Below are 8,468 nucleotides of genomic sequence, written 5' to 3'. Positions count from 1 at the left end.
GGGTATTTTAACCTTTTCTTACCCGCTTTTTACCAACTATGGTCGGACATTCACACCGTCTTACAGAGGAACACCTCTGCTCCCGCTTTTGATGGTGTATAGTCGGGCATTCGAAGCTTTTCTTACCCGCTTTTTACAAACTATGGTGGGACATTCAAACCTTCTTGTATCCGAAAACCTCCGCTCTCTCTTTTGATCATACATTGTCGGACATTCGCACCTTTTCTTACCCGCTTTTTACCAAACCATGGTCGGACTTTCACATCTTCTTGTAGCCGAACACATCCGCTCCCGCTATTGATTGTGTACAGTCGGGTATTTTAACCTTTTCTTACCCGCTTTTTACCAACTATGGTCGGACATTCACACCTTCGTACAGCGGAACACCTCCGCTCCCTCTTTTGATGGTGTATGTTCGGGCATTCAAACCTTTTCTTACCCGCTTTTTCCAAACTATGGTCGGCTATTCACAGCTTCCTCTCCACCATACTTGTATGGTGGAATATTCACACCCACTTGCATCCGAAGACTTCCGCCCCCACTTTTGTTGATATTTAGTCGGACATTCGCACCTTACCCGCTTTTGGAAAACTATGGCCTTCTTGCAGCCAAACACCTCTGATCTCGCTTTTGATGATGTAAGGTTGGGCATTCAGACCTTGCTTCACCTGCTTTTCACCAAATATAGTCGGACATTCACACCTTCTTGCAGCCGAACACTTCCGCTTTTAGTGTTCTATGAGGCATTCACATATTTTTTTTCACCGTATTTTATAGATTATGGTTGGAAATTCTCACCCACTCTCATCTGAAGACCTCTCCTCCCGCTTTTGTTAATATATAGTCGGGCATTCGAACCTTTTCTTACCCGCTTTTTACAAATTATAGTCGAACATTCACACCTACTTGCAGCTGAATACTTCCGCTCCACCTTTTAGGTATGTATGGTTGGCATTTGCACCTCTTTTTATACTGATTGCTGAAGATTAAGTTGTACTTTCTCAAACTACAACATTTTTTTATTTGTTGAAACTTGATTTGAAGTGGATAAATAAGGAGGACAAACAGTTTTAAGTCAGGCTGATAGAAGGAATTAATTTTATAGCAAAATCTGTACTTCGTCATATGTCGAGAGATGCTTATTGCTGAAGAAGTTCTTTCTCATTCTACAAAGTACAACGTTGTTTATCGTTGAAACTTGATTAGACATGAATAAATATGAAGGACAAAGCAGTCTTAACTTGGTTTGAGTTAAGGAATTCGTTTTATAGGAGAATCCGAATTCGTGCATAACTCATAAAATAGAGCTTATTTTCGGATTCCTGAAGAATGATTCTGGTTCTTTCTCATAATACAAAGTTTGTTGTTTATTGTTGAAACTTCATCAGAAGTGAAGAAATAAATGAATGCCTATCAACAAATGTGGGATCTAAACTCTAGTGCTTCCTCTAAAATAATTTCCTTTCTCAATTTAGAAATGTGTGTGTGTAAGTCACAACACCCGTGACACCAAAACGGCTTTCTTTTCTCTACACTCTGCACTATGAGCACACACACCAAATCAGAAAGGCTTTTTTCTCTCTTTTCTACATTATGGACTGTGGGGACACAAAACCGCTCTCTCTCTTTTTTTTTTTTATCGTGTGCCAGGGCGTTGTCTCATGTATTAGATTATGCTTAAGATACGAATGGGTTTATCAGTCACATCAGAATCCATACATACTGATCCTCCCGTAATAAAATGGTCGGATCTTATCAAACACACTTTGTTTCTTGTGACAATCAAGTCAGCGAAACAGCGTATACACGTCAAGACACTGAATCAAGTTTGCCACAAGAACTCATAAGTTTGGCAGTATTGCTCTGCCATCAGCAATGATACACCCATTTTATTTTCGTGAGACATGTGCAAGCACCTGTTCATCTACTGTTCTATCACTATGAATTAGTAATCTATTATCAATAAGGATACTTCTACAACTACTATCAAAGTATGTCCGGACTTCTTATGTTGTCAGTTGCTATATATGAATAAGTGGGTAGCTACTGACAAGCATTAAGCATGTCACACAGCCCAAACATATAACATTTCAGGACACACCACACAGTTAACAACCACAGTGAAGCGTGTCAAAGCCCAAACATGTAACATTCAACAGGACACTTACACAACACATTCAAATCAAACAGTCAGACAACATACAAGAACATATACCCCAGCCGGCATTGCTCCCTGCCTATTTTCGTACAGCACACTATGTGTGCGCACACCTTTATTCACAAACTCTTCAACTTATACTCTTTTACCGAAGCTGCTACAGCTCGATTGGCCAAATACCCTTAGATCCTATTTCGGTTAATTTGACATCTGCCTTGTATGTAACAGATTAGCGGTTTAGCAGTTTTAATTTAGTTTGAGTGAAGGAATTAATTTTATAGCAAAATCCGAAATCGTGAAGAACTAAGCTTATTCTCGGATTCCTGAATCTTTAGATTTGCTCTTTCTTTTACTGCAAAGTACAATGTTGAGCAGCACTAATGAGTTGTTTCTATTTTTGGCAGGCTTTACCTTTGCGGGTGAAGCCCTTTCTGTCTGTGCAAAAGAAATCTTCTTACTGTGCAGAGTGACTTCTCTGAGTAGAGTCGCCTTACTTGTTGCGACTGTGCCGATGTTCGAAGCTGGAGTGCAAAGTTGTTGCTTGAATGGTGCTTGCTGGAGCGTGCGGGAGTGCAAAGTTATACCATTTAAAAGGGCTGAAGAGTGCTCAGTGCAGCGGGTGGGTGACACTCTGGCCACCTTGAAAACCGAGATTACATCCACTACCAGGGGCAGCCCAAGTTCTGCCGCAAGTGTGGTGAGCATGGGCACCTGGTTGAGGCTTGTACCAAGGTGTTATGTGGGAAGAGCAGAGAAATTGGGCAAACTTTTGGAGAGTGTCCAAATGGCAGGAAATGTAATCTCTGTGGAGAATTAAATCACCTCTTCAGAGATTGCCCTAAATCTTTTGCCAACAAATTAAAGACGGTAAAGCCACAGTCAAGCCAACAAAGAGAAGGACCAAAGGTGGCAGTTGGTGAACAAAGTGAAGAGGTTGACCCAATAAATTCAAACTTCCCGCCAAAAGCTTGGATTGGAAGTGAGGAGCAAAAAGGGGAGGGGCCTGTAGAGGCCTCACCACTCAGTGTTGAAGTCTGTGAGAATTCACAGGCAGAGGGTGGAGCTACGCTAAATGAGGAGGAAGAGCAGACAGGTGAGTCTAGTGAAGATACTCACCTCCCCGAAGGTCAACAGCCGAAGAGGACGGCATCTGAGCCTCTGATTCCCCAGTGGTATCAGAGAAGAGGGGAAGGGTTAGGTCCCTTTCAGACAGTTCTTCAGTGGAAGAACCTAGAGTCTTCCCCTCCGACTCACCAAATGAGGTCTCCTTTTTAACTTCAGCTCTGCACTCGACCCCCAGGGACTCAAAGTTAAATGCAACATTGCGTCAGAGGCCAACACCGAGAGTCCGAAAAGGAAATATAGATCAACCTACTCACTTTTCACCTAAAGAAATGAAGGAAGAGCTAGTTTCCCAAGAAATAACCTGTGTGTAATTTGTTTTGATAACTTAGAAAAACGAAAATGACATACCTTCTTTCCTTTATGCTTTTAATGGTTCTCACCTTCTCAACACTAAATGTGAGAAGTGTGAAATCAAAGACAAGAGCCCAGAGTATTTTATCCATCTTAGACTCCATAAAATCAGATGTGTTTTTAATACAAGAATGTGGACTACCTTTTTTAAAAAACCATAGACAATGGGAGGAAATGTGGCCCCATTTATCGATATGGAGTGGCTCAAATCAAAATAAAAATGATGGTGTGGCCATTCTAATTAAAAATCCGCATGTTCTGGTGAAAGGTAGCACAGTGGTGAGAGACGGACGGGCACTTTTAGCACACTTGAATTTTATGGGGCAAGACTTTAACCTCTTAAATATTTATGGTTTCAATGGAAAAAATGAAAGGTATGACCTTTTAGAAGATATACAGCTTTACATGCTAGGGCAAGTACCTTTAGTTGTAGGAGGGGATTTTAACTGTATCTTGAGCAGGAAAGATAGAAAAAGAGCAGGGGTAGATTTTAAAGTGGATAAGACTTCGATTTTACTTCAGGGCATATGCAGGGATTTTAAGCTTACTGACTGTTTTAAAACCATGCATCCCAGAGAGGAGGGCTTCACCTGGTTTAGTCATGATGGCACCAGAGCCTCTCGCATTGATTATTTCTTTACTAGAGATTGCCCACCCACTGATGTTAGATTAACCCCTGTTTTCTTTTCAGACCACCTTATGCTCTCCTGCACCCTTTCACCCCCTTCTGGTGTGACGGTAGGAAGTGGTCTGTGGAAACTCAACTGTTCCCTGTTGGAGGATGAAATCATAGTCAGTCAGTACAGGGAATGTTATAAAGAGTGGCAGACCCTTCAAGACCTCTACGAAACACATGCACAATGGTGGGAAATGGTGAAGGAAACGACCCAGACTTTTTTTAAACAGCAAGGTAAACGTAAAAAAAGGAAAGAGAATAGATGTATGATGGGACTACATAAACGCTTACAGCGCTACTTTAAACTAAATCAGTGTGGCATAGACTTTAAAGAAGAAATCAAAGATGTCAAAAAGGAAATGTCAGTTTTAGCAGAAATAAAGAGTAAAGGAATTTTTGTAAGAAGCAGGGAGCAGGAAATTGAGGAAGGTGAAAAAGAAAGAAAGTTATAAATAAAAAGGAGTGTATTCAAAATCTAAAAAGAGAAGATGGGTTTTTAACAAAATCCACACAAGAGATGATTGAAACTGTACATACCTTTTATAGTAACATGTACAAAGAGAAACCAGTGCACTTGGAAACATCGGCAGAAATCTTAAAATTCGTTGACAAAACCGTAAAAGAGAATGCACACTTGACACAGAATTTTACTGCTTTAGAGTTAAAAAAATGCCTAACAGGTTTTAAGAGAAGTCGAGCTCCGGGTTTAGACGGGCTTCCTGCAGAATTCTATCTGACCTATTGGGACCTTTTATCATCAGACATTTTAGATGTTTTTAAAGATTTTGAAAAACTCGACCGACTGCCTGACAGTTTTAGAGTGGGAATAGTGACTCTACTTTATAAAAAAAATGATAAGACTGACCTAAAGAATTGGAGGCCCATCACACTTTTAAACTTTGACTGTAAACTTTTTAGCAAGGTTTTAGCGACACGGATGTCCTCTGTTTTAGAGGAGGTAATTCACCCAGACCAAGCTTGTGCCATCTCAGGGAGACAACTCACCGACAGCCTCGTACTGATTCGAGACATCATTGATTACGCTAGAGACAGAAACACCCGGCTTGTCATCTTAAATTTAGACTTTGAAAAAGCATTTGATCGGGTCTCGCATCAATATCTCTTTCAGGTGTTGCAGCCATCGAAAAGGGCCCGATTGTTCCTACTTGGTGAGCTTTGCTTGGTTGAGACGCTTGCCCCCCCCCCCCTGCTCCTCGGCTGACCAAGTAGAAACAATCTATTCGATGGCTGCCTTGTCTTGTAAGGCGACTCTACTCAGAGAAGTCACTCTGCAAAGTAGCAAGATTTCTTTTGCACAGACAGAAAGGGCTTCACCCGCAAAGGTAAAGCCTGCCAATAATAGAAACAACTCATTAGTGCTGCTCTCCACGGAAGTCTTTAGTAAAAGGCGAAAGACTTGTATGTTATGAAGAGAAACCAGAGTACGATTATCCGTCACTGCGGGAGCAGGGCATCAGGCTAGTTGGTATAGCCACCTTCCCCATGGTGAGCTTTGCTTGGTTGAGACGCTTGCCCCCCCCCCCCCCCCCCCCCCCCCCCCCCCCCCTTGCTCCTCGGCTGACCAAGTAGAAACAATCGGGCCCTATTCGATGGCTGCCTTGTCTTTTACTCTATGCAAAAGACAAGGCAGCAACAAAAACACCACGAGAATCCCGTATTGAGGCTTTGTTCTGACCGCTCATTCGGTGTCGCGTTTCTTTCAAGCAATTCTCCCGGTTAGCCGACACTCGGCTCGCTCCCATAGCCGTGTTAAAGTCTACTTCGCATTCACTCTCTTTTCTCAGCAGACTCTTGGGATTTTATCTATAAAATGAATTCCTTCACTCAAACTATGTTAAAACTGCTTTGTCGTTCATATTTACCATGTCTAGAAAGATTTAAACAAAAAAAACAACGTTGTACTTTGCAGTAAAAGAAAGAGCAAATCTAAAGTTTCAGGAATCCGAGAATAAGCTTACTTTCATGAGTGCTTCACGATTTCGGATTTTGCTATAAAATGAATTCCTTCACTCAAACTAAATTAAAACTGCTAAACCGCTAATCTGTTACATGTAAGGCAGATGTCAAATTCACCGAAATAGGATCTAAGGGTATTTGGCCAATCGAGCTGTAGCAGCTTCGGTAAAAGAGTATAAGTTGAAGAGTTTGTGAATAAAGGTGTGCGCACACATAGTGTGCTGTACGAAAATAGGCAGGGAGCAATGCCGGCTGGGGTATATGTTCTTGTATGTTGTCTGACTGTTTGATTTGAATGTGTTGTGTAAGTGTCCTGTTGAATGTTACATGTTTGGGCTTTGACACGCTTCACTGTGGTTGTTAACTGTGTGGTGTGTCCTGAAATGTTATATGTTTGGGCTGTGTGACATGCTTAATGCTTGTCAGTAGCTACCCACTTATTCATATATAGCAACTGACAACATAAGAAGTCCGGACATACTTTGATAGTAGTTGTAGAAGTATCCTTATTGATAATAGATCACTAATTCATAGTGATAGAACAGTAGATGAACAGGTGCTTGCACATGTCTCACGAAAATAAAATGGGTGTATCATTGCTGATGGCAGAGCAATACTGCCAAACTTATGAGTTCTTGTGGCAAACTTGATTCAGTGTCTTGACGTGTATACGCTGTTTCGCTGACTTGATTGTCACAAGAAACAAAGTGTGTTTGATAAGATCCGACCATTTTATTACGGGAGGATCAGTATGTATGGATTCTGATGTGACTGATAAACCCATTCGTATCTTAAGCATAATCTAATACATGAGACAACGCCCTGGCACACGATAAAAAAAAAAAGAGAGAGAGCGGTTTTGTGTCCCCACAGTCCATAATGTAGAAAAGAGAGAAAAAAGCCTTTCTGATTTGGTGTGTGTGCTCATAGTGCAGAGTGTAGAGAAAAGAAAGCCGTTTTGGTGTCACGGGTGTTGTGACTTACACACACACATTTCTAAATTGAGAAAGGAAATTATTTTAGAGGAAGCACTAGAGTTTAGATCCCACATTTGTTGATAGGCATTCATTTATTTCTTCACTTCTGATGAAGTTTCAACAATAAACAACAAACTTTGTATTATGAGAAAGAACCAGAATCATTCTTCAGGAATCCGAAAATAAGCTCTATTTTATGAGTTATGCACGAATTCGGATTCTCCTATAAAACGAATTCCTTAACTCAAACCAATATAAGACTGCTTTGTCCTTCATATTTATTCATGTCTAATCAAGTTTCAACGATAAACAACGTTGTACTTTGTAGAATGAGAAAGAACTTCTTCAGCAATAAGCATCTCTCGACATATGACGAAATACAGATTTTGCTATAAAATTAATTCCTTCTATCAGCCTGACTTAAAACTGTTTGTCCTCCTTATTTATCCACTTCAAATCAAGTTTCAACAATTAAAAAAATTTGTAGTTTGAGAAAGAACAACTTAATCTTCAGCAATCAGTATAAAAAGAGGTGCAAATGCCAACCATACATACCTAAAAGGTGGAGCGGAAGTATTCAGCTGCAAGTAGGTGTGAATGTTCGACCATAATTAGTAAAAAGCGGGTAAGAAAAGGTTCGAATGCCCGACTATATATTAACAAAAGCGGGAGGAGATGTCTTCGGATGAGAGTGGGTGAGAATTTCCAACCATAATCTATAAAATACGGTGAAAAAAAATATGTGAATGCCTCATAGAACACTAAAAGCGGAAGTGTTCGGCTGCAAGAAGGTGTGAATGTCCGACTATATTTGGTGAAAAGCAGGTGAAGCAAGGTCTGAATGCCCAACCTTACATCATCAAAAGCGAGATCAGAGGTGTTTGGCTGCAAGAAGGCCATAGTTTGCCAAAAGCGGGTAAGGTGCGAATGACCGAGTAAATATCAACAAAAGTGGGGGCGGATGTCTTCGGATGCAAGTGGGTGTGAATATCCCACCATACAAGTATGGTGGAGAGGAAGCTGTGAATGGCCGACCATAGTAAAAGGCGGGTGAGAGAAGGTGCGAATGTCAAACCATACATAATCAAAAGAAGGAGCGGAGGTGTTCTGCTGTAAGAAGGTGTGAATGTCCAACCATAGTTGGTAAAAAGCGGGTAAGAAAAGGTTAAAATACCCGACTGTACACAATCAATAGCGGGAGCGG

General features: G+C 41.0%; 1 non-coding gene across 1 annotated transcript; it reads right to left on the bottom strand.

The window, feature by feature from the left end:
• Positions 1–5,642: 5,642 nt before the first annotated feature.
• Positions 5,643–5,756, bottom strand: LOC140288101 (U5 spliceosomal RNA). The gene has a single exon (XR_011912000.1). It is a non-coding gene; the product is annotated as a U5 spliceosomal RNA (small nuclear RNA).
• Between the last annotated feature and the right edge of the window lie 2,712 nt (positions 5,757–8,468).

The sequence above is a fragment of the Leuresthes tenuis genome, unplaced genomic scaffold (assembly GCF_036924035.1).
Source record: "Leuresthes tenuis unplaced genomic scaffold, fLeuTen1.0.hap1 SCAF_226, whole genome shotgun sequence".
NCBI classification, from domain to species: Eukaryota; Metazoa; Chordata; class Actinopteri; order Atheriniformes; family Atherinopsidae; genus Leuresthes; species Leuresthes tenuis.
Note: the sequence above shows the minus strand (reverse complement) of the source record. Positions and strands in the feature narration are given on the sequence as shown.